The sequence below is a fragment of the Orbicella franksi genome, chromosome 8 (assembly GCF_964199315.1).
Source record: "Orbicella franksi chromosome 8, jaOrbFran1.1, whole genome shotgun sequence".
NCBI lineage: Eukaryota > Metazoa > Cnidaria > Anthozoa > Scleractinia > Merulinidae > Orbicella > Orbicella franksi.
The window spans coordinates 21,786,972-21,813,364 of NC_138152.1; the positions used below are offsets into that span (position 1 = coordinate 21,786,972).

Here is a 26,393-nt window from a genome sequence, read left to right on the forward strand (position 1 = left end):
ACATACATGTAGCTGCTGTAACAAGACAAGACAGTAGCTAACCTTGCATGCAATAACCTGAAGAAACACTGCAGCCCATGCTCTTTAATCCTGTGTGTGACACGTGTCTTAACAGAGGACTGGTTAGCCCCAGATGCTGGCAATTTGATCATGGAAACAAAGGCAAATAGTTTTACAGTCCATACAAACATGAGATTTTCCACTTCTTCATTTTTACAGTATTTTCTAAAAGAGATATTGGCACATTTTCCCATGTGTCTATTGAGCAACATGTACAAGAATAAAAGAAACACTCTTAAAATTTTGACAGAACTAAAAACACCTGTCAGCGAACTTGGCAGTTGTGTTCTGGTTACATTTCTACGTTGCTGTTCTTCAAAACTTCCACTCCTTGCTTTCACATGTATTGACAGAAACATGAGCAGCATTTTTCTATTATCTAGGATACAACTGGACAACACACAGATTGCTTACCGTCCAGGCAGGATCTTTAACAGTACCAAGAAAGTTCTTTGACAGAGGAAAAAGAGCTCCATTGGTGTCTGTCATCATAATTAAAGAATCCTGAAAAGAAACGGTACCAGAAAAAAAAAATAAGTGCAAAGAAACAAGGGCAATTTTAATTTTGATTATAATACATTTAATGTGCACGCTGATTAGTCTAGAGGTCATTTTATATCTGATGATCCACTTCAATTCACTTCGTTGAATTTATTTGTAAACAAATTACACCAGCTAGTCACTAGCACATGCAAAACCTTAAAAATAGTTTTAGAGAATTTGAGAGTACTTAAAAAGATGATCGTGTAAATACACTTAGTTAATAATAATAATAATAATAATAATAATAATGGTAATTATTATTATTATTATTATTATTAACAATTATTCACCGAAGTGGAGGTAAATATCCACCACTTTCACTGACACTGAGGTGAATAATTGTTTTAGTATATACCACACAAGCTGAATAACTAGCGGACCAAAGAGTAACTTTATTTTGTTTAATACTAACTTTATTTGAAACGGAAGCCATGTTGTTTTTCTTTGGCTGCTCAGAGGTGAATAGTGCTTGGCTAATCACCTCCAAGCTAGCCAATTAGCGTGTGCGAAAAGTGCTCTTCACTTCTGTGGTATATACTAATAATAATAATAATAATGCTTTATTTATACATGTATAGCGCTTATTGGTATCCAATAGTGCTTTACAATGATTTTAAAACATGAGTAAAACAAAATAACTAATAAAATAACTAAGCTGTAAAAAACAAAATAAAATCTAGGAATAATAAAACCTTATAACCTCAATAAATTCCTGTACCCTGTAACTGGGATAAACAATCTGACTTAAAATTCTCCCAAACTTGCTGTTTGCCTGGAGTGTTTGTATTACATTATTTGTCAAGAACACAAGGTCAAGTCAACAAAAGATGTGGGTTGCCAATAAAAATAACCATCTAACCATGATCTCTGTCAATAATAAACAGAGATCACAAAGTAGATGATAGCATTGAGATTTATTTCTTACATCTCCTGTTGGGTATAACTGAATATCACTGGACCCGGGCTGACTAAGGAAAGTTGCACAGTCTTTTGGCATAGTTCCACCAGGTTCGGGTTTGGAAGATGCCAAGGTATAAAGAGCATAACGAACACCAGATGGAGTCTTCAGCATCACATGAACTCCTGCAGATAAAAACAATACACCTGTAGGTTGGTAAACAATAATCATTGACACTAGTACACATGTATGCTACCAGAAGTATTAAATTAAAGACAGATTGCCACATATTTACTGCAACTAGTACAAAATACACTTTTTCTTGTGGCTTATTTATACTACTGGTCAGGAGCTCCTAGGTGCAACTCAAATTCTATTGCCCATCAAGAGACACAAGTGCACTGGCAATCTAGCAACCACTAATGCATTTGCTCTTTTGGATTTTAAGGAAAACGACCAATTTTTTAAGTTTAAAAGACATGTTTCGACAGAACTTCTGTCATCTTCAGTTTAATGAATGATTACAAAGCAAGTGTAATAATAAGTAGGCAAAAATGCTAATTAAGACAAATAGTAACAACAGAACGTGAAAAGGTGTAAATTAAAAGGATAATTTTAGATTTACACGGTGTAATTGCTGATTGAGGCAAGGTAGTTCTTTTTGAATATGGATAGCCTCCTTTATCTTGAGTTGAAAGCTGGTAGTGGCGTGATCTAAAATATGAAAGCAGTCTATTGAACACAATGAGTGACAACGTTCAGAATTCTGAAGATGTTTGAAGATGCGAGAGGCCCTATCAATGGCTAAGTGCTCACGTACGCATGTGGAAAAATGTCGGGAGGTTTCGCCGACATAACAGGCATTACAGCCCGCACGTGAACAAAGCCCACCGGGGATAGGGTCTTTCACACCAAAAAGGGTACCTATCTTAAAGGAAGAAAAAACTAATTTGATGTCTAAATCATTACAATAGCGCTTGATTAAGTGTCGAATCTTTTTCTGAGTGATGACAGAAAAATGGCCTATGTACTGCAGCTTAAAGTAAAACGTGGGCAAGGTGGTAAGGGGGTAGCCCCGGGGACAATGATTGCTATGGGTCCCAATGATGTAATAGTTAACCACTTTTTCAATTAAATGGGCAGGGAAAAGGTTCTTTTTGAGAATTTCAGTACGCTTGGTTATATCCTCGTGTGACCCCAACCAAGTGTTGTTGATCTTGTAGGCCCTGTCAACAAGAGTCCTAATGAGACCTACTTTGTATGAGTAAGAGGTGAAGCTAAAATAATTAGTTAATAACCCATTAAAGGTTTTCTTACGGTAAACCCTAGTTAGGAAGGAATTAGTGTCACTATTATCAATAAGAACATCTAGAAAGGGTTATTTGCGATTAAGTTCTTTTTCCATAGTAAACCTTATGTTGGGGTGCCTAGAGTTAATGTAGTCAAAAAATATAACAGCATCGTGTTCCGAGTGAAATAAACAAAAAAGTGTCGTCAACATACCTACGATAAAATAAGATTTTAGAGCATTGAAAATTTTCCAACCACAGTTTTTCATGATGCCCCATAAAAAGATTGGCTAATACGGGAGCAAGGGGAGACCCCATGGCCACACCGTCAATTTGGTCATAGAAAGAACCGTTAAATAAGAAATCATTCATTCAACTGACGATGACAGAAGTTCTGTCGAAACATGTCTTTTAAACTTAAAAAATTGGTCGTTTTCCTTAAAATCTTTACGTGTCTGCTGCTATCTAGACCATTTGCTCTTTTGGTTTTAAAGGAGTTCAGTCACAGCATTTTGAATTATTTTGGCCAGGTTCAAAATGACATGTATAGACTTTAATCAAACTTTCCAGGATGCGCAAATGGCAACATACCCTGGTAGATCCTTTTAGGGCAGGAGGGATTTTTACATTTCTCCTCTCTCTCTCCTTTCATCTGCTCATTCCTCCCTCTCTCATTCCCTTGCTTTCAAATGTTCTACATGTACCTCTCACATTCTGTAGTAACCTAGCAAACAACTTCTACACCTTGCAGCCTTAGGACACAGACCATGACAATTCCAATTATATTTCACAAATTCCGGTTGAAATACATGAGAATAAATTATGTAGATTTCGACATCAAGGTATAAGCAAAGTAAACACAGATTTAATGCCTGAAACACGTAACAAAGACATAACAGGGAACAAAAGTTCTGAATAAATGGGTATACAAGCTAAATCACTGATTGGAAAGCTTTCACACAGGGGAAGGAAGGTTGTTTGAGAACAGCATAGCAGTATTTTGAATTGAACCCTGGCTTATAGTTTAACTTCTGGAAGGTGGATGGAGATGACCAATCAGCCATTGTCAATATCTCATCCAGAGAAACACTTCCATTGGCTGCTGCTGTAGTTGAAGCTGAATGAACTGAATGGGCCTTGAATATTTCCATGTTGATTCCAGCATCCTTGATGGTAAGCCGGAGCCAGCACCCAACAGCAGCAGAGGAAACCTGTTTGTGATGCTTAATATAAGAGATAAGCAAAGGGTCTGGTTTGGAGCATAAAAGAGTATGGCAAACTGGACACCATTTCTTGAGGTAGTGACAGAGAGTTTCAACAGGATAAAGTTTCCAGTTGTGAAGGAAATGAGCGAAGAAGGCCTGAGCTAAATGGCTAGGGTTACCACGCTTTCTAGGGGAAGTAAGGGAGAAAACAACTCCCTCTGGGAGGATTTTACAGTATCTAAGATCTAATTTAGCCAGAGAAGCTGCCCTTTCTAAGCAAGCCAAGGCAAAGAGCATAACAAGTTTCCTTGACAAGTGCTTGAGGGACAGAGAGCTGTTGCTTCCTAAGGAAGTTAGGTGCGCTGTCACCTTCTTGACATCCCAAGTATGTGAGTACCTTGGTTTCGGAGGGTGGGAGTTGAGTATTCCCTTCATTAGCTTAGTGACATGAGGGTGTGGACCTACAGGGAAGCTGTCAATCTTTGAATGTGTAGAGGAGATAGCTGAGTGCAGTTTATTTATGGAGCAGTACTCCAAACCATCTGAAAAGGCCTTTGCTAGAAATTCAAGGATTTTGGAGTGGGGCTGAAACAGGATTAATTTTCCCTTCAGTACACCAGCTACTCCAGCAGGACCCTGCTGACTGGTAGGCCTTGCGAGTGGAGGACCGAGTTGCCGAGAGGAGGAATTTGGTAACCTGTTATACTGGTAGTATTGTTGGAGATGTGACACACGGCTAGATGAAGGCGTGGGAACATCGGATGTATCCTGTTCGGATCAGAGGGGTCCTGCAAGAGATGTGGACTGTGTGGCAGTAGGACACTGTCAGTTGCTGACTAAAAGATTCAACAGGATTGGCCACCATGGTTGGGCTTGCCATATTGGTGCTACAAGGACTAGATCTGTATTGTCCTGAGTTACCTTGTTGAGAACTATTGGAATAAGGTTAAAGGGGGGAAAGGCATAGCCCTTCAGAGAATTCCAGTGTAGAGTTAGGGCATCTATATGAAATGCTCCTGGATCTGGTCTCCAACTGATGTATTGAGGTAGTTGAGCTGTTAAGCGACTGGCAAACAAATCTGTGTTGCAATTTGTAAGGAAGGACCGTGTGACTACCTTTGGGTGAAGTAGCCAGTCGCTGGAATCTAGGAAGGTACGAGACTGTTGGTCGGCTATGGTATTTTCTTTTCTAGGGACATGCTGTGCAGAAATGAGGAGGTTTCTGTGAAGACACCAAGTCTAGATCTCCAGAGTTAAGGACATCAGAGGGACTGAGTGGGTACCTCCCCTGCTGTTTATTTAAGCAACTGCAGAGGAGTTGTCCATCTTCAACAGTACAACCTTGTGAGACTGGCCCTTGAGGAATGTTTTTAGGACTAGAAATGCTGCTTTCAGTTCCAGAAAGTTGATGTGTTGAGTTGATTCCTGACTGGACCATTTGCCATTGGTGGATTTGTCCTGACATGTTGTGCCCTAACCTAGCATAGAATCATCCGAGAGAATTGTTAGATCAGGAGGTGGGGGAGGAACAGGGCTGCCGTTGCCCTTGTTTACATTGTGTATCCACCAGGTTAGTTCTGCCCAAGCTTGGGAGTTGAGTGTTAGTTGACAGTTGAAATTGAACTGGTGGTCTCTCAAGGTTTGGATAAGCAGAGTTTGAACAGCCCCAAGATGCAAAGGGGCTACCCAAACGGCAAGACAAGACTCCAGAGGAAGCCCAGTGATCGCAATAGAGTTACTGTCATTTGAGTTAGATGTTGAGCTTCCTCCTTGGCAGAGGCAAGGAGAAGGAAGTCATCCAAGTATACCATGATTTGGTACCCCTTCTTCCTCAGAAGACAGCTACAGGTTCCAGAAGTTTGGTGAAGATTTGGGGTGCTGAACTTAGCCCAAAAGGAAGACCCTGAAAGGTGTAGTGTTTGCTGCCCCAGATGAAACGGAGAAACCTTTCAGAGGATTTGTGCATGGGAACAGAAAAATAGGCAACTTTTAGATCAATACTTGTCATGTACTCCTGAGAAGGGTTTTCAAACAACGAAGGTTTTCCATCTGGAAGTGAGAGTTGCGAACAAATCGGTTTAATGAACTCAATCTATTACAGGTCTGTAAGTCCCTTTTTACTTCAGAACAAAAAAAAGGCAGCTGTAGAAGCCTTCGTCTGAAGGGTTGACCTCCTGAATAGCTCCTTTCTTTAACAGTTCCTGGACTTCTGCATCGATCAACTGAGTTTCTGATGGACCTGCTCTTGTAACAGGAGGGCAGGACTGAACTGGGGGTGAATGAAAATCTATTTGAAAGCCCTTTACAATACTTAGAATTTCTGGGTCTGAAGTTGTTTGCTTCCGCTGGGATAGGTGCTGGTTGATTCTTGTTGGGTCGTCCTTTGAGGATGAAAAAAGCAGTTTTATGCACAGGTTTGGGCATACTTTGCAGAGTGGAAGGTGTGTCGTATGGGGGCTGTTCTAGATCCAAAACGTTGGGAAGGGCCAGATATCTGTGGAAATTGGCGCCCTGTATTTGATGAGAGGGTTTTAGAGAGGCCACGGGATAGGTCAGCCTGCTTTGAGGCAACGAAGGGAAAGTCATCTCCAAAAAGCATTTTCTTAGCATTAGGTAAAGGGAGGTCCCCTAAATTAATCTTGGCCTTATTAATGGCTGCTAAAACCTTCTTTCGTCTTAATGCTGACAACAGATAGTTAGCAGAGCCAAGAAGGCACAGTGCCTGCTCTAACATTAACTTAACATCTTCATTAGAGATAGTTTCCTTTGATTCAAGCGCGTCATGTAGACAGCAAAGAGGGCCAGTGGCATTAAGTAAAGAACGCTGAATGGAGGTAAGTTCCTTATAATGTTCTTGTACATATTTCTTGGTTTGAGGGTTTGAAATTTGGTTGATGATCATGGTATAAAGTGTAGGCGATGCTAAAGCATTGACAGATACGACACTGCTAGTTTCCAAAATATCCAAAACTTGACCGTAACTGAGTTTCCTTCCGAAGTTTTTGTCCAAGAATGAAGAAAACACCGTGGATGGTTTCCAGGATGTGACAGAAGTGTCGAGGTCATAACATGCGGAGTTGGCATTGTCATTTGATCCCGCATTTTGTATCGCCTGCACTCGAGGTGTCATTTGGTGGCTTAATAGCCTTGTTTGGCGGCTCAAAGGCCTTGTTTGGTGGCTTAATAGCCGTGTTTGGTGGCTTAGTAGCCTCATTTGGCGACAATTCTGCCTCGGCTGATGGCTGAAAAGCCTCATCTCCATTGACAGACTTGAACGCAGGGTCTTCAGAAACCAACAAGGAAATGGCATCACAGTCGACTTCATGATCTGGTTTGAAAGCCATTTTCTGTTGTTCTAAGTGGGACTCATAAAGGGCCAAACAGCTATTACAGTTGGAAACATCATTTTTAAGGGTGTCGAAAGACTTCAGAATGGACTCCAGCTTGTTGCTGGCCTTTCAACGATGATGTTTGGGTGAGTTAGATGGCAAGTCCCGATCATGCGAATGGTGGGAAGGTGAACGTGATTTACGTTTGCAATGTGAAGGCATCATATCTGGCCTCAAAAAAACGCTGTAGTCGAAGGAAACCACTGTAGGTTGATTCCTGCAAGGAAATTTTAAGCTAGAGCAACAAAAAAAGGGAGAAATAAAAGCTCAAATACGAGCGAAAAATACTTACCTGTCTATAAGATTGAGGCACGGCAGAAAAAGCTGCTAGGAATCCTGGGAGCACATGGTTAGTGCTCCCGGGTCTTGATGGGATTACATCATGTGTTTAGTTTTCTTGGGGGGTACCTCTTGGGGCATTAAAGGTGTAGATCGAAGCACAAGTAAGCGGACAATACCTGATTTATTCTCATATATTTCGACTGGAGTTTGTGAAATATAATCACATATTCAAAGGTAAGTAAGACAAAGTTATCATTACTACATGTAAAAGTAAACTAATTGTACCTTTGCAGTTAACAGTCACAGCCAGAGGTTTAGCACCTGACGGGACAGATAAAAGTTTTGGTGTGCGTTGAATACAGTCAGGAATCTTGTTTGCAGCGGATGACTTAACCAGCTATAACAAAAAACCCAAGCATTATATTCATTATTTATGTACAGAGATTGCCAGAAAATTATAAAGTACAATTAATTTTTACACATCATCATATCTTACATATAATTATCAGCTTATCAGTTTAGTGCCACATGAATAAACTATGGAACTCTGGTAGCTAGCTATAGTGAACGTACATGCAGTCTAAGGCTGAAAATACCGTTAGTTTTACAGTCATGTTAACTAGTAATAAGATATTTTTTAACGAAACTTTGTTACATGAATGAATTGATAGGTTGAAACAACTGATCAAAGGGGCAGTCTCACCAAGATTTAGTGCTACTTGAAAATCCAAAGAAGGTGTTGGTATTAATTGGAAATCCACAAGTAGTTGCCTAACCTTGCTAAAATGCACCGTACTAGTCATGACAGTTGTTTACAACTGTTGTGGCTATGGATGAGTAGGAAAGAAATGGTCTAAAACTAGAAAATGTCAGGCCAACGTTTGCAAGTTTGACAATGTTACTTGGAGGAAAAATCATTGATATCTTAGAGATTGAATTTATGCCTTTTTTGTCGTTTTAAGGTTATTTTGTTGATCAGTGAGTGCAGCTTTATAATTCTAGCATAGTTTGCAAAAAACTTGGAAGACTCTCATGATACTGCCCCTTTAAGCATAGCAGTTACCTGAAGTTCATCCTTGCGTAGAAGACGTACATCCTGCAGAAGAGATCCACTGGCCTCTTCATTTGAGAGAGCTGCAGCTGCAGCCTGAAGAGCACTATCTTTGGGTGGAAACTTGACAGCAGCATAAGGTCCATCCACCTGGAAAACAAAATAATGCCACACATTGAAATAACTGCCAACAGTTCAAGTACAAACGTAACACCATTTTGTTGAGAGTTCATATGCACTAAGATACTGTAATCTGGGATATTTCCATAAACTACACTGCATCCTTCCAAAAAAAGCTAGATGCACTTACTTTAAGTACTTTTCCAACAGGAATGTTACGTTTATCTTCTACAAAAATAACATCTTTCAAATCCCAATCCTGAACAGATTTATCTTCTGCTGCCTCTACTGATGGATCCTTTTTACGCTCTGCAAATGACAAATCAATGAAAAATCAACACAATCCTACAGTTGATATTCACAATATTGAAGGGGTGAGTGGAATGAAGCCCTAAATACCTCTTCCTAACTGAGTTTGATGGCTATATTGTAAGTTACGGACCGAGTTTATTCCACATCGATTTATGGCCCAAGCGCGAAGCACGGGGGCCATAAATCGAAGGGGGAAAAACAAGGATCCGTAACTTACAGTACTGACCGAGAAAACGAGGTTAGTAAGGTATTTATATCTCTACTGGATGTCTCACGGGTTCGGGAACGGTTTCTATACACACAGAACAGCTTCAAATTTCTGACGCACCGTAAAAGCTAAACTAGTCAATTTGAAATCGTTAGTAGGTTTTAATACACAATTTCAGAAGTAAAAGAAAGTTTTAAACTTTTGCCTCCTAAAAATGTTAAGAACACTTGGCGAAACACTTTGGCAACAAAAACAGCTTTAGGGGGCCCTACAGTAGATTACGGCCCGCTAAATTGACCAATCACAGCGCGCGTACTAACTAAGAGATATAATAAGTGACTTTAATTTTGGAAAACATTGAGGCAACAAGCATTGAAATACCTTACAGCAATTTATACAGTTTACTCTTGTTTTCATTATTGTCTAAAAAGAACTAGTAGTAATTGCTAGTTCTTTTGAGACAGTAGCTAAAACCCAATAAACTGTGAAAATTGCTGGTAGGTATTTCAATCTTGGCTGCCTCATAATTTCAAATGCCCATTGAGTTTTATCACAGCGTAATATTATACTAGCTTAGGCTTCTTCATTTGCTTTGTGATATAGCGGTAATGTGGCGAAAAACAATAAAATGTGCTTTTTCTATGTTTTATGCTCTGATAAAACATGGGTTTTTCCACCAATCAGAGTGTGCGCAGGGTCTTATCTGAACTATAATATGTGATAAAATTAACAAATAGATTCCATGTTCTGGTGAGTCTGTTTAGTCATAGATTACAGATGATGTCAAAATGTGGTAGGACCAAAATAGTGGCACAAGAGCTGTTAGGTGAGTATGTCGCTGATGTTCTTACCGCAATTTGACGTCATCCGTAATCTATTACTGAATACATTGTTTGTTTGTTTGTTTGTTTGTTACTGTATATTAGGTTGATTTCTTTTGTTATTTTTTTCTCTCACAAAAATTTGCTTGTATAAAGCTACTCTTCAATTCGAGAAACAATAAAGTTCATGTATATATGTATGTTCATAGATGCACAGCAACATGGAGTCTACTTGTTTTACACAGTAAAGAAGGGGAAAAAATGTTAATGACATCGTCTATGCATTACCTACAGGTCTTCCAATAGATAATAAGTTAGAACCAATCAAAATGCAAGAATATGCAATTAATGCCTGAAGTGCATTTGCTGCACTTGTAACCGAAATTAAGTCATATTGGCCATCCAAAACCTACACGTGCTAATATATGTGTACATGTATTTCATGACTTGCATCAACCATGGGGTGTACATGTAGTCCTTGACTCTCTAGCTATATATCAGCTGCCATTAAATTAAACTCACTCAGGCCAAGAGAGCCAGGAACATCACTGTCTTGTTCCTCAATAAGTGGTGGATTAGGAGATTCTTCATTCCCTAGTGGCAGCACTTTAAAGCAGCACTTCTCATCCAGATTCCATGCCGATTCTAATAACTGTCCCATACCAGGGATACCAGAAGAGATGTTGAAACCAATAGAACCAGGATGATACAAAGGACAGCTGCGTAAGCAGACCTGATGTTGAAGAAAAGCAATACTTCGGCAGTTGTTAAGTTGGTACAAGATTTTATGTGCAGCTAACACCTTTCTATCACGGTACTACAAGTTCTGTATAATGTTCACAAGAAACACTTGTACATTGTAACCATATGCTGTAACAGGCATACATGTACTGTCCACACTTGTCTAACACTTTGTAGAACCAACTTTCACTTATCTAGTTAAAATCTGCAACATTAAAGAGAATGGTTGAGCCCTGAGTCCACTTATCAGTGATTCACAATTTTAATTTTTGATCATACTAACAATCTTTGTCATAAATCTCATTTTCATAACAGTCTGCCCAAACCAAACCCCAAACCCTATTCATAAACACTCTGAACTGATACATGAAATTCAACACTGAAAGGGGAAAGGGGGATGTTGACAAGTATGTTGTAGTTGAACTTCTGATCATAATTTCAATTATTTGAAGTTTCAATTAAATGTGATGAGTACTACAAAGGAGTAGGTAGCCTTTAAAAGACTCTTTTTGACGACTGACACCTTAAAAACCTGACAAACAGAGGGGTCTTATAGGAAACAAAACCCTCTTTCACTTTGAATGCCTTGCACACACCTCTTTTTCATAGTCCAAGAGGTTTCCCAAGAGCATAAATTTTCTGATTAGGAGACATTGAAAGGGAAGTTAATCTTTCAAATAATCAGCTGCCTATTGTTAGTTTGGTTCTTTTTATGATGTCTGTGAATTCTCTTGGCTAATCTGTTTAAGTCAAAGGGTGTAAACTGGGGGTAACAAATTTGAATTATAGTTAGCTAAGCTAACCCTAACCCTGATATAGTTATAGCAGTGCACATAGACATACGTAATTAAGTAATGCATGCATCAAATCCTTTCATACGATTATTCAAAGATTTAAATTTTCTCTCTGTTTACTGTTAAGTTTCACTCTTGGCATGAATTACCTGAACTTCTCGTACTATGCAGCTGGTGAAGGTGGTGCGGTTTCTTCTTGCCCTGGCCCGAGCTTTTTCTAATAGTTTCTTTCTTTGCTCAAATGGAAGTACACCCCTATGGTAAAGCACACATGTATGTACCGTGTTTACCCGTGTAATAGTCGATCCTGTGTATAAGTCGACCCCCAATTTTTGAGGCCAAAAACAAGATTTTCTTCATTTCCAGGTAAGAATTTCTTGGAAAGCTCTTCTTGTATTTCTTAGAATTTTCTTTCAGCTACTGCGGATATGCGAACAAATCACAGCAAGTTTCAACCTGAAGTTTTACTAAGCTTATTTATGGCAAGTACACAAGCATTTTATCCAGTTTAGCAACATGAGTGTATGTGGGCTTTTTGACTATAATTTTTGTGAAATGCTCACAAAATCAAACACGATGATTTCAAACGAACCTTTTTAAGTGTGTAGAGATACGAAGTGGCTTTAGAAGACAGGGAAAACACCAAAGAAACTCAGGACTCTTTCAAAACGACTCGATAAACAAAGTGCAAAGCGTGCGTTGTGATACTTGATAGCCAAGCCTTGAAATCCATCGAGACCGTATCCTGCCAGGTTACTTTAAGCAGAAAAGTTCGAAACGCGAAAGATGTTTTCTGAGCAGCCTTACAGCTTTACTTACAGCAAAAATATCGGTTCTTTATGACAAAATTGAGCCAGTGAGTATCTACAACATTCAGGTTAACATTTGGCAGACAAATATTGATGGATTTCAACTTGAAGCTCTGATATAGAGAAACAGATCGCTAAGCGAATGTATGTTGTAAACTGTGCTGCCGTTTATTACATGTTTGTTAACATTGAAAGACAATTATTATGCTAATTACTTAACTTGTGCGTGAATCTCAAGTTTTTTACCCATGTATAAGTTTAGGGTGAATTTTCAGACTGATTTTTAGGTCTTGAAACGTTGACTTATACACAGGAAATTACGGTAATATTATACACCAGTACATTATGTAGTTAATTCCACGTTCACGTGAATGAAGAGGTTGAAAGTGTAATGATTCTCAAACACTGTTTGCAGTTGCATACAATATTGAGTACAGCAAGTCTGAAATTATTGTTAAGATAACTGAAGGGGTGCCTGAAAAAAAACTGAAGTGGCGTCTGATAAATTGCTAGATTTTCCCTCCAAATTCCCCTCTATTCCCCTGTGAAACGTAAAGTTAATATAGTTTGACATCACATAGATTAACATTCACTTAAGTCCTTATTCTTTGCACCCCTTCAATTATTAAATTTAGAGACCGAGGTTTTAGGACTTTTTAACCTCAGCATCTGTTAATTTATTTACTTTTCACGTCATAAACTGTAATGCAGCGACCTAAATGCAATATGTACACAGACAGTTTACTAGATCCAAGAGAAACCAGAATTGATATACTATACACTGTTCTGGGCAGTTGATGTTTGAAAATTAATACATCGATGTGACTGTAGAATTTACTAATTAGGTTACAAAAAAAGCTTTGCATGGATTTGATCACTTACCACCAGTACAATGCCACTGATGACATCTAGGCACAAGTCTAAAGAGAGCATGTGTGAATGGCTACAAATTTGTCTCCAGAGAACTCGGCAAATCCTTGAGTTGTATGTTCCAGTTTGCTAGCAATAGAGCTGAGGGTCTCATCAATCCAAGTAGCAACCCGCAGGAAATAAATGATGAAATTAGTAATAATAAGTTTAAACACAGATTAAAATCAAATATAATTATTTTGATCTTAGAGCAGTTTTTAAATGAGTGTTGTAAAACCAAAACCAAACCAATTGCTTACCAATTAGACTACTGGCAGCCAATATCAAACCGTAGTAAAACCAAAACCAAAGTAATTGTCAAATTACTTTCGACACTCAATTGAAAACTACCCTAACATAACTGGACTGCTTAAGATGAAGGAATAATTTTCAGTCAGTTACATTGTATGTAGTTCAGTCAAGCAAATTCTAATTTTACATGAATGGCCAAGCATCCCATTTCCTCTACTCAGGGTGACTATTCTATATTAAATATCATGTATGTAAAAAAAGAAAAAAATGAAAAAAAAAAAAAAAATGACAAAGTCAATTGGAAATTTATAATATCACCTTGCAAATGCAATCACGGTTTTTAATTTAAGAAAACCTTATAAAGGTATTTGGAGGACCACACATACATGTGCATGTACATGTAAGAATTACTCAATCACTTGTTTTAACCTTGCGTCACTTACAAAGTCTTCATAGTTCTCTCTTTCAATGTCATTACAAATTTTGATAAAATACTTGAAATGCTACCTATCTGAATTGCTTGCCATACACTTATTAAGTACATTGTATACCTCTTTTAATGAACAAACTATAGCTGATCTTGCTGTTACTGTCCAAAATATCAGTTTTTGAGCACATGCCCATATTTTACCTTGCCAGACTCTGTGAAAACAGAAGCTCTTATGGAGGATGCAGACACTGATACAACCTTTTCGTCCACGAGCCCAAGAGCTTTGACACTGGGGTGATATACAACATCTTGTTCTCTGTAAGGTAGTGGATCTTCCCATTTCCACTGGTACAGCTTGCCATCTGCTCCAACACAGACCAGCCCTGAGTACATGGTAGCAATGTGTGTAAAGCGTGTGAAGTGACCATTCTACAGAAGAATGTTGCATAGTTTATGAAAAGTTCAGATCAGCAGCTGTTTGATCAGTAATCTCTACACCTGTACACTGTAAATACAGTAACATATCGCAAGGTAGTCCCGCAGCAAATTCAAGTATTCTGATTGGTTCTTTCTTGGTCAGGCTTATGCAATAAAGACCATGTCCATGGAAATATTTATGAGCCATGCATTTTGTTTTTTTTGTACATGGATATAATAAACCACAACACCAACCTTGCTAACTTGAGTTGTGCTGAGAAATATAATATAAAGATTTAGGCCAGCCTAAAAGCGGAGCTCCTCAGTTATTTTTCGGAATGTTGTTACTAATGAAAATAATCTAACATGTATGAGATAAATTGGGAATGATTTAATAGTTTCAGCCGGACTAGTATTACATCAGCAGATCGAGGTGAAAGATGGTGTGATTATGAAATATAGAGCCATGACTTCAAGGATTTCTGGGAAGCCACCAAAAATCCTGATCACATAACAGAACTGTCTTCTGTGCTTTTTGATGGCATTTCTTGTTCTTTCCTACCTTATTCAGAAAGACAAGGCATTGCTATTAATCATTATATTCTTCCTTTGTTAACATGGGGACCCCCGCACAAAAGAAGTTTACACATTTTTTTGTTGTGGGAACTGATTGAAATGCAGTGGTTCCAATATACTCAGTCCCTGAATCTCTACCAAATGTAATCTCACAAAAATACCAAAACAGTATACATATGTGAAAAGTTGGAAAGTTTTGTTTTCTAACTTGTCCCCAAAGATACATTTAGTCATCTTCACTATTGTATGGAGTCTGCTCCTGCTCGAAGGGTTTGCAATAAGCAAAATCACCCTCGCATAAACAGTAATTACGATATTTTTTTTGCTGATCATGAATATTTGCATAGGCTTCTAATAATAATTTTATTATTCAATTTCAATGTGATTTGTTCTTTTTCTCGACTGGCATTGTGGACTACAAGAGCTGTTATTGGGTTCCATTAATTAATTTGCTATGATTAAATTATACCAAGAATTATCAGTAAGCTAAGAGGAAATTATATTATGTACATGTATTTTGTCTGCACTACACAACCAAATGCACTCCAAGGTTATCAGGCATAGGTACATTTGTCAGAAGAACCCAGCATATCCAAGATATGTTTTGATTGACACATCACTTAAGATAATTTACAGCAAAATGGATAAAAAATACATCAATATCCTACATGCACCAAAGTCAGACGTGGCGTTATGAGGCAATCATTTAAACAACAGATTGAAATAATTTATAAATTAGAGAACACTATTTCTACAACAGAAAGCAACAAATTAACCTTATTGGACATTGCGAATGGCAAGACTGTCTGTAGAATCTACAAAAATGCTAATCCTGCAACTTTGCTTAAGACCCAGTTCTCCATTTCGTGTTGGCAAAATATCAATCTATGCCATGTCCAATGCAGATTATCACAAAATTGATTTAAAAGCTCAATAAATATCATTTTAAAGCCAAAAAGCCAATTATTTAAATAAACCATGAGTAAATTATCTCTAAGAAAAACTGATTAATTTAACAGGCACTTAAAAATAATTAGTTAATATGTATTTCTTAATGATGTAATGCAGTGTATCTGTCACAATGTTGCAGCTATGATATTACTACACAAAGAATGGGTTGCAGAACTGAACCTCCAAGTCAGTTTATTCAATGAACTTGGTGCAGAATTTATAATCCCATCAAGTTGTCTGTAAATAGAGAGAAACCAAACAAAGCATTAGAACATAAGTAATGAATTACTGAACTCTTTTACATGTATGAACAGTGTATGTTCCATTAATATCGGGGATCTCTCAGAAGCTGCATCCATGATAAATTAATTTGTTCCCAGATGCATTTGTTTATAGAACTTTTCATAAATTAATCTATCTGTCAGAAATATCTCACCAGGCCATGGCTGCTTTGAAAATCTTTGATGTTTTAATACAGGCTGTCCATCTGTAAACTGTTCATATATTGACTGACAGGAACAGGCATGTAATTCCTTTCTTTGATATACAGTGAACTTCATTGTTAGTTGTTTACTGAGTGTTAGTAGTGAATCAAATGCTAGGGATTGGTACTCCAACTTTCACAGTGGCAGGCTCTGCCCTGAGATACAAAGCAAACTTACATAACTGTTATGAACTTCGCCACTTGCTTTCAAGAGCAAATGCAATTTGCTTCAAACAAGAAACTGGAACATTGAGGGTTACAACAATGTGCACAGTCCCAATCACAGGGTCATCCAGGCTGTTTGGTTTTACATATAACTGCACAACTGTATATGAGTTCAGCTTCCAGAAGAAAATCAGAGTTTGTCAGGACAAACACTGATGTTCTTGCTTACTCAATGAATGAATGTGCAGTTCCAGAAGATATTCACACCCAACACCCATTCATGGCCAGTCTTTAGAAATTCCAAATTAAAGTATCACGAATCAAGAGCTCTAATAGAGAAAAAACCTCCATGTGGGGTATGAATCTTTTCTTGAAGAAAACAATGTCTGAGAAATCATTAATTACAAAATAATGTTTAAGAAACATCTTACCTTTCAGAGAATTTTTAATCTATACTGTCTGGCCAGTTCATATATTTGACAAGTTGACACTGGGCGTGTTTTTAAATTTGTGCCCTTCAACATCACATTGCTATGTAGTAGCACTGGTCAACTAAAAACAGCATAATTTGGTTAATTAATATACACTGTACATTATTAGGTTGAAATATTGGTGTAGATTGTTGCACATCATCAGATACAGAAACTATTTGCACCTGAATCATAACGAGTGAAAAATCGTGCTTTAGACATTTACATGTACATGTAACAGCCCTCCACCTCAGAACCATCACAGATATGATATGATATTTTTAAACTCTCTGAAATTTCAGATTATTCAAGATTAACATATGCACATACATCATCTTGGGCAACCCTAAAACACTGAATTTGGAAACCAAAATCCGGAATCCAGAATCTGGAATCCGGAATTCTGAACCAAAACCCAGAATCTGGAATCCAGATATTATGAATGATGATAGAAATAATTCACTTCAGCAATGTCTAACAAATAAATATGAGCAAAAATTATTTTGTTGTTATTTATTTTCTTGGCTTTACTTCAGCCACAGACTGTAATTGCTAAAAAATTATTGACTAGTTCTGAACAACCCTTAGCTATATATCTGGCCCGGTTGTTCAAAAGCTACATAAAGTTATCCATTGGGTACATCCCTATCCAGTCAGGGTTACTGATTTTTTGGGTGGATAGAGTTACTCATAGCCTGCGAGCAGGCTCTAGTATCTGTCTCTAGTGTCTGAGCAGGCTAAATAGGTGTCTAGTGTTTTTCTGCATTGGCATGTCACCAAGAGCCTTCATGCGGCTTTGCCACTCACGCCCCCAGCCCAAACACGAGAGCCTGCTCATAGGCTAAGTTACCCATCTTTTGTTCAAGCTGGCCCTGGTGAGAGCCTGCTTCTTGTCTAGATCAAATTGCTCTGAGAAGACTGGTGAGCAGCACATTAACAACAAGCTATTATAGGCTATTGCAGTGAGTTTCTGGCAGTCTTTTAGCATCTTTTAACAACATGTGGTCTGATCTGTTAGCAAATGAGAAGCAGACGGAAGTAAGTGTGCAACATTTCTACAAATTGTTTTAATATGATGGCCGCCAAGAAAGGCTGATTTGTCACAGTATCATTGTGGAGATTGTGTTAATCTGGAATTGGTCTCGTACCTGTTGGAAAAATCAAATTTCATATTTAGACCAGATGGGTTAGCCTTTGGACTTCGAAAGTGAGGGGCATGACCGTCAATGTACAGGGGGCTGCCACTGACGGATATCCTGTTCTCTATGACATTTTCTATCTTGTTCAGTATCTACTAGACATAAAGGATAAATGTATACTCCCGGTAAATTGAAGATCACTTATTAAACAAAATGGCAATTACAAGCAAGCTTATTTTAGACAGTCTCGAGGTACTTGGAATAAAATTAAGATGCACTTTACTGAGATTCTCATAATCAGAGCCCTCACTAAAAATAACGGTTGCACGATTTCAACAGACAGGGAATTTTTGTTTCAAAAAAGGTTAAGTTTGAGGTCATTTTCACTTGGCAGCTTACTTTTTACAGTCGAAAAGCTAAGCAAAACAATTTTCGTATATTTGAAGAACTTATTTTCTTTGATTTGCGGATTCCGGTTTCCAGTTTCTGGATTCCGGTTTTTGGTTCCAGATTCCGGATTCCAGTTTCCGGGTTTTAGGGTTGCCCCATCTTTAACAGAGTGTTTGCTTCACATTCAGTTTACACATGGCTGTTATCCAGCGTAGGCAGACTTATAAGTTTTCCTTCAAAAATATATTGCAACAACTATTGCATCTTTCATTACCTATTCTTGTGATGAAATGACACAAAATCCAAGAACAAGAAGTCATAAGCATAAAACTAACTTACGTGGTAGCGTTTACAGTTCCTCTTACTGTCTGCATATGCCGTCCAGAAACTGGTGCTGCCTGGACAATGTACTCATTATTTTTCTGATCACACCTTTTAAAACGTCACTGTTACATAATTTGTCCTGAAAAAGCAATACATGAAATGTTATGCCTTTGGCACTCACCAAATACCTTTACATGATGTATAATGTACACCATATCAACATTCACAATTCTTTTTACTCTCATTGTAACTCTTTTGTGTCATTTTCCCTCACTTGAGGACAGGACTTCCACATTAGGTGATAATTTGCCACTGGAATCTCTATGAATTCACAAGGAGTGATAACAATTAAATCGTGACCAATTTTAGCAAAGGAGGCGTTCAAATGTCAGATTTTAATGCTAAGTTTATACAGTAACTTTACATTACTCTTCGTATATATATATAACCTCTCAAATATTGCACCTATAGACAGAAGGTGTGCTGGGGGAAGAAATGTTCTAAACTCTCTGAACTTTTCTCCCTTACCTGTAATAGGATGACCATTATGAACTACGGTTTGTAAACAACACCGACATCAGGTTACGTATACACATGTATATTTTGTTGTTGTCTGTAATCATAAACAAATAAAAATTTAAAATCCTCCATAAAGTTCATACTCAATAACTCTGCTACATGTAGCGCTGTTACTAGAAATCAATTTAAGTAAAACTGTTACAGCAGCTCTGTCAAAATTGTTTCTAGCAGTTAAGGCAGGATAACAGAATATACATGTGATGTAAAGTTTATATGAAATATTTCATATATGAACTGTGGTTATAGATGAAAGTGAAGAATAATCATCGCAGTTAATTTTCCAATTTAAGCAACTGGAAAGAAGAAGCCTGAAAAAAAAATCAGGGCTTCAACGGGATTCGAACCCGTGACCTCCGCGATACCGGTGCGATGCTCTACCAACTGAGCTATGAAGCCACACATTGGGAGCGAGGTCAATTAATTGAGTTCATGTCTTCCCGTGAGGAGTGAAATGATGTAAAGTTTATATGAAATATTTCATATATGAACTGCGGTTATAGATGAAAGATGATCATTCTTCACTTTCATCTATAACCGCAGTTCATATATGAAATATTTCATATAAACTTTATATCATTTCACTCCTCACGGGAAGACATGAACTCAATTAATTGACCTCGCTCCCAATGTGTGGCTTCATAGCTCAGTTGGTAGAGCATCGCACCGGTATCGCGGAGGTCACGGGTTCGAATCCCGTTGAAGCCCTGATTTTTTTCAGGCTTCTTCTTTCCAGTTGCTTAAATTGGAAAATTAACTGCGATGATCATTCTTCACTTTCAGAATATACATGTAGCACACAGCAAAGGCTAGAGATACACACATGTTAGTTATCAGTTAGGATTTGGTGAGCTTCTGTGCTGTAGGTATGGTGGAAAATAATAGATTATCAGAAATGAAGGTTCCTGAGACATTTTGACAGCACTGAGAGGAATTAATATATAAATTCACAAAAGAAGTTCTTGCCCTGTCCAGTTCTCCGTAATAAAAATATAATTTACATACAAGTCATTTATTATATATGGTTTGTGTTTAAAGCCGATATAATGCACACTCTGACTGGCCAATTCCAGTGCATTATTTACATTTACATGGTATACCTCAGTAAAATCATAAAACATTGCGTGCGACTAAAATAAAAAAAAATATATAAAAAATAAAAAATAAAAAGAAATGCCTAATTCATAACAATTTAAAATACTCAACACTAAAACGAATGTAATTCTTTACTTGAAAATTATTATCCCGTAATGCCCATGGGCCAATTACAGGCATGCTAAAAAGTCCTAACGCAAAGTAAAAGGAAATTAAGAAAGCTATTGCTTTTTTCCGGAAAGTTGTAGCGACTGAAGACAATGATAGAACACTCTGAGAGTGCATTCTATCAACATGATGAGATAAAATTTAAGGAGAATAGAGAATTCACAAAGTTATATCACAATCGAATTGGTACAGGACAGGAGAAAGGAAACTGTACAGCCAGGAAGAAACTGAAACTTTCTTCGACGAGCAAAAAAGTATGCATGCACAACAAAGAAAACAGTCAGTGACATTCATTTAATAAGTTAGTTAATAAAAAATTAGTGCGAAGAAGAGAGTACAGAGAGAGAGAGAGTGGACATAGGAGAATGCTCTCTCCAACTAAATTGTGTATATATGTATGTAAAAGTTATTCTTATTACCGAGAAATGGTCAGGGCAAGAACTTCTATTACACTGTTCAATTTACCGAGTTAATTAGTACCATGTCACTTTTTAGGAACATTTCCATATTAAGTGTAAATACCGCATTGGGGAATAACCTCTTATTAAGACAATAGGGTCCATGTACCCCCAACCAAAAGCAATGGTACAAATAAAATGAAATAGCCAATCAAAATCAAAGCAGAGCTTTATTTGCAGACAGGATTGCCATGCATAATCGTCTACTCGACATTTTGGACTATATAACCTGTAAGATCCAAGTGTAACATTTTTTCTATTATTCGTTCTTGCGTAATTTGTTTTTCCTTTGCGTACGCAAATTAGTTTATACTTCTTTTCGTCCTTTTGTTTGGTCTTTTTTTTTGCGTCAATTTAGGTGTTTATTCCTTTCCGTCAGTTTTCGCGCCTTCGTTAGCGTTTCTTTGCTGTTTCATCTTCCTTAGCGCCTTTCTAAGTTTCTATAGTTTTATTTTCCGCATGTTCTAGCGTATTTTCCATATCATAGCTTTGCAGTACAGTTTTGGGGCAGTTCATTTTGGTCCGCGCTTAGCGCAGTTCTATTTAGCTTTCGTGCTAGTCTCTTCGCGTCATTCGCAGTCCGTTTCACAACAGTTTTCTCTGGCCGAAAAAATGTAAGTGTAATTCACAGTCCTCGTTTTGCAGTTTTGTTATTTCTTTATTCGAATTTAGCTCAGCCGCAACTTGTAACTTTTGCTCTTTTACTGTTTTAGTTTCAACCCACGCTGTTTGTATCCACGCTGTTTGTATCCACGCTATTTGCATCTACGCCGCTCGTATGCACACTCTTTGTACCACGCCGTTTTGATTTGTGGAGTTGTTTATTAAAGGCCAAGAGAGTTTTTTACGCTCATTGCAGTTTCATAACCATTTCACCAAACCGAACTAATTGGACAGACAAAATAAAACGACGAAATCTACATTATAAACACAAGATGCATATCACTACATCTGAGCTCGAGTATCAACAGCAAATCCCTTCTCAATGAAAGGTGACCGAATAAAAGAGAGGATAAAGAAAATTCGTTTAAGCTTGCGGTGTTAAAGTTTAAAAATTATTTACGCTTAAATTTGAATATTGCTGAGAGTCTGTATTTTTGCCGACGGCTTAATTTAGCTTTGCAGTCATTTTATTGGCAGTAGCTTTACCAGTCTTCAACCAAATTAACCTCGGAATTTACAAAAGCATTTCGCCAAACCGAATAAATTGAACTAACAAAACGAGGAACTCTCCATACTTTGTAATCACAATATGCAAATATTCACATAGGAACAAAATTAAATTTAGCAAATCCTGTTCGCTTCGGCTTAAAATGGTTTGTAGACCTTCCTTGGTTTTAAACATCAGAAGAGGAAATTTTAGCAGTCTACGAAGCGGCAGTGCTAACTAACTCAGAGAAAACTTCAAAACTCGCCCGGCCGTGTTTACAAGTACGGTTTTGGTTAAGCTTATTTTCAGACGTGAGGTTATAAGCTTAAGTTGACGACGAAAATCGACAGAAAACTTAATTTGTTTACAACTTACAGCAACCTCCAAAGCGACCCACGTGTTATTGTTTAGAGACGAGCAAAATTAAAACGATGCAATTTTTAAAATCTCTTACAGCATGGCTTCAAATAAGGAAGACTTTTAATGGATTCCAATTGAAAATAAGCTTATATAACCGAGGCAACTTGTTAATTTTCATAGCAAACGCAACAACAAAAGTCACTTACCGCAAGTTGGCAATTCAGTTCGGCCAGTGTAAATCTTCCGGGCAGAAACTTGCAGCAAAAGTTGTGAAGACTGAACTGAAGTTATATTTTCGATAGATCAACGAATCAACCACTTCCGCTACGTTACTGTTTTGTAATTTCCCTAAAACACTCGGGCACGTTTGATTTCTCTTGTTCATCACCTGACCAAATCAGGTGACTTTTGAATTTTCTTACACGGCTGCACAGCATCACGTTCGCGCGAATTTTGAACTTGGCCATGGGGAGTTCGGCAGTCTTCTGAATCAATTTGTCGGGTACTTTCGCCTCCTTTCTATAGCCCTCGTTAGCTTTAGTTCAAGGCATTGTTCGGTATTATTTCACCTCCTTTCTCTAGCCCTTGACTAGCTATAATTCCCGGCATTCTTCAGTACTGTCTCGCCTCCTTCCCCAGCGCTGGCCCGCTCAGTCTTTTTCGCGATCTTCTTCGCTACTTCTTTGCCTGTTAATTCTTGCTTTCTGTTTTTTCCTTCAGTGCAACCCTGTCTTCAAAATATTAGATCAACCTCCGCTATCGTTTTTCTTTAAAAATCCCGCCAAGAAAAATGGCATTCTCCCGCTACAAACCGAGGGTGCATGTCTCTGTCAACCCATTAGCTGGAGTATGGCGCCATCTTGCGCGACTCCGTCGTCGTCGCCGTCGTGCGTACGCGCCCACGAGCAATACCGCTAGCCATGATAACCATCAGAAAATCAATTGATGGGTTTCCTTTTCTTCCCTATCTCGGTATGGGGCTCCGCTTGGTGGCCCTTTGGACCGCCGGAGCTCCGCTATCAACAAATAGCAATGTTTCGTTCTCCAAGTCTAAATTCCTATGTTTGGCTACCTTAAATGACGTCAGTAACTTCTAGCTGCCATTTCTTAACTAAAGCAAACATTTTTCATTCCTACTTACCGAAAAAGACGTCAAGTGCTTTTATTTTTTCCTTTAAAACAAACACAGATTTCTATTTCTCAACTGATACGCTGACCCTAACCCTAACCCTAACCTTAACCCTAACCTTAACCCTAACCCTCACTCTAACCCTAGCCCTCGCCCTAGCCCTAACCCTAAGCCTAGCCCTAAAACCTAATCCTAACCCTAAGGCTAAGCCTAACCCTAGCCCTTGCCCTAAGCCTAACCCTAAAAGCTAACCGTAACACTGAGTGAGATAACCCTTACCCTAACCGTACCTCTAAACCTGACCAAATTTTTTCATCTATTTTGTAAAAAGCTTCCGTAGTTGTAGGAAATGTTCCTTTTCATAAGGGAAATGAATGAGCCTGTAATGGTAAATCAGGTCATAATGGGTGCCTTATTTGCCTCACAAGGTCATTAAGCGTCTCCAGCAATGATATTCCTAGACAAAGGGCTAAATTTCCCTTCATTTTATGAAATATTGAGGAATTTCATATTAATTATGCAATAACTCAGTGGGGGGCAGTATAGCAATCACGTGATAGTCATAAATCAGAAGAGGGCTTTGTTTTACTTAAAATAATATATAGTAAATTTGGCATGGCATTTGCCATTTGCAATTTGTTCTGTTATAGACTAGTGCAAACTGGAAGACCTTACAAACACTCAAAATGCCCACTTTAAGGTGGTATGGTACCCTAAAATATGGCGATGTTCATTAAAAAAATTCAATTTCTTGGAAATACAAGACTTAAGACCCTTGAGGATTTGTCAAAAACATTTTGAAACGATCTTGCCGAATTTCCTTCCAGATGAGTGTGAAATTTAAGGAAAGTACACAGTGGTATAAGTTTTTTCACGTGGGAACGGCCATAGCAACGACTGTTTACTATAAGAACGTGACCAAAAATATAGATTATTTTTAACTTATATGAACGAAACTATTTATAAAAAAAAAACCTTTAAGACATGCACAACTCGATTGGTATAATTATTTGTGAAAAGCTTTGCCTCAAATTGCCATCACAGGCTCATTCATTTCCCTTATGACAAGGAATATTTCCCAAAACTGCGGTAACTTTTTACAAAATAGAACAACAATTGCACCCCCTCCCCCGAGATCTAAGCTGCACCCCCTCCCCCACTATTTGTGGCTCGTTAAATGCTTAATACTTCGTGTAAAAACTTAAAGAGCATTTTTCTCAAAAGTTTACTTTTGTACCGACTGACTTCGCGGCAACATTTCTACTTTGCAAGGTTTTTAAGTAGAATTTCTGAAACTTGGGCTCATCAAAGACCAATAGTGTCGTGATGATATAAACCAAAAAATCGTAACATTTTAAGGTCTGTCACGTGACATGAGATGATTTGTCCACTGGGTGTGGTAAAAAATAAGGTTATTTCCAAATAAAGCTGTAAAAAGCACTGAAAATAAGAGTTAACTGTCAAAACTTAGGTTCATATCACAGAACAAAACAGAAACTTACATGATATGCTTATTTGACAGTCAATACTTGTTTTGTAAAAGAGCAGTAAGTGTTGGCGTCAATACTATAAAACACTACTTCAAAAGGCTGTGGCTGGTTTCCATAGCAACCATTTTGAGTAAAACTCTAGAAATTTAATTTCTCTTCTTGAGTGGAATAGCACACAATTGATCTTTCTTCACCATATTTAAACAAACTTTTTGGTCCGTATTGAGGGTACTTTGCCACCTTAAGAACTTAACAGGGGCTTTCCAAGAGACAATTGTGGAAGGAATATCTCGGAAGAAAAGTCAACAACTCGCGCGAAAATGTTGCCTTTTACGTGCCTCCTTCTTCACCCTCAGAGTGGAAACCCGGCTTGAGCACGGGAACTAATCAAAAACCAGTATCTGGGCTCCAAACCTGAGCCCGTGATATCTTTACGTGATACTGGTCAGCGGATACCTTGTTTTGACAGCTATCAGTTGACCATAACATGGATTTCCAGTACAAAAGATGTACGTATGGTAATGGTGTAGCCTCGTACGAAGACGCTTTTTGTGCTCGTCACGCAATCTTCTTCCCCCACGAACGTCTGTAGAAACCAAGGGGAACATTCCTTTCCCTTTGTTTGCTCACATCCCGATCAAGGGTTCGGACTTCAGACCCAGAGAAGTTTGCAAGACACTTCAACGGAAACCAGCATGACCTTTTAACGATTATAGAGACTTTAAATCCGTCGATATAAATACCATATTGTCAAGAAGCTGTAGAGTATTAGGTGAAGAAGAAGATAGCCATGTTCGTACGTGGACATTCGTTTGCACGGCTCGTTTCTATCAAATCCTGGCTCAAATGCTAGAAGCGTGCGGGAAGTCTGCTTGGAACTGGAGAAATGATCGCAAAACGCCAAAATACTACGCAAAATACTTCTTTCATCGAGTGTG

At 38.1% G+C, this 26,393-nt stretch overlaps 1 long non-coding RNA gene and 1 pseudogene across 2 annotated transcripts in view; both read right to left on the bottom strand.

The window, feature by feature from the left end:
• The window catches only part of LOC145494245 (E3 ubiquitin-protein ligase UBR5-like), a 50,517-nt pseudogene extending 36,359 nt beyond the window's left edge, over nucleotides 1–14,158 (bottom strand). The window contains exons 1-9 of the transcript XR_014050245.1: nucleotides 14,127–14,158; nucleotides 13,405–13,533; nucleotides 11,863–11,968; nucleotides 10,701–10,911; nucleotides 9,028–9,146; nucleotides 8,730–8,867; nucleotides 7,952–8,063; nucleotides 1,529–1,686; nucleotides 475–564 (exon numbers count right to left, since the gene is read on the bottom strand). The product of XR_014050245.1 is annotated as an E3 ubiquitin-protein ligase UBR5-like (transcript). The remainder of the gene's footprint in view (nucleotides 1–474; nucleotides 565–1,528; nucleotides 1,687–7,951; nucleotides 8,064–8,729; nucleotides 8,868–9,027; nucleotides 9,147–10,700; nucleotides 10,912–11,862; nucleotides 11,969–13,404; nucleotides 13,534–14,126) is intronic.
• Nucleotides 14,090–24,496, bottom strand: LOC145495465 (uncharacterized). The gene is made up of 4 exons (XR_014050425.1): nucleotides 23,043–24,496; nucleotides 19,558–19,642; nucleotides 19,045–19,168; nucleotides 14,090–14,542 (listed from the first exon to the last, which is right to left on the bottom strand). It is a non-coding gene; the product is annotated as an uncharacterized LOC145495465 (long non-coding RNA).
• Nucleotides 24,497–26,393: the final 1,897 nt, after the last annotated feature.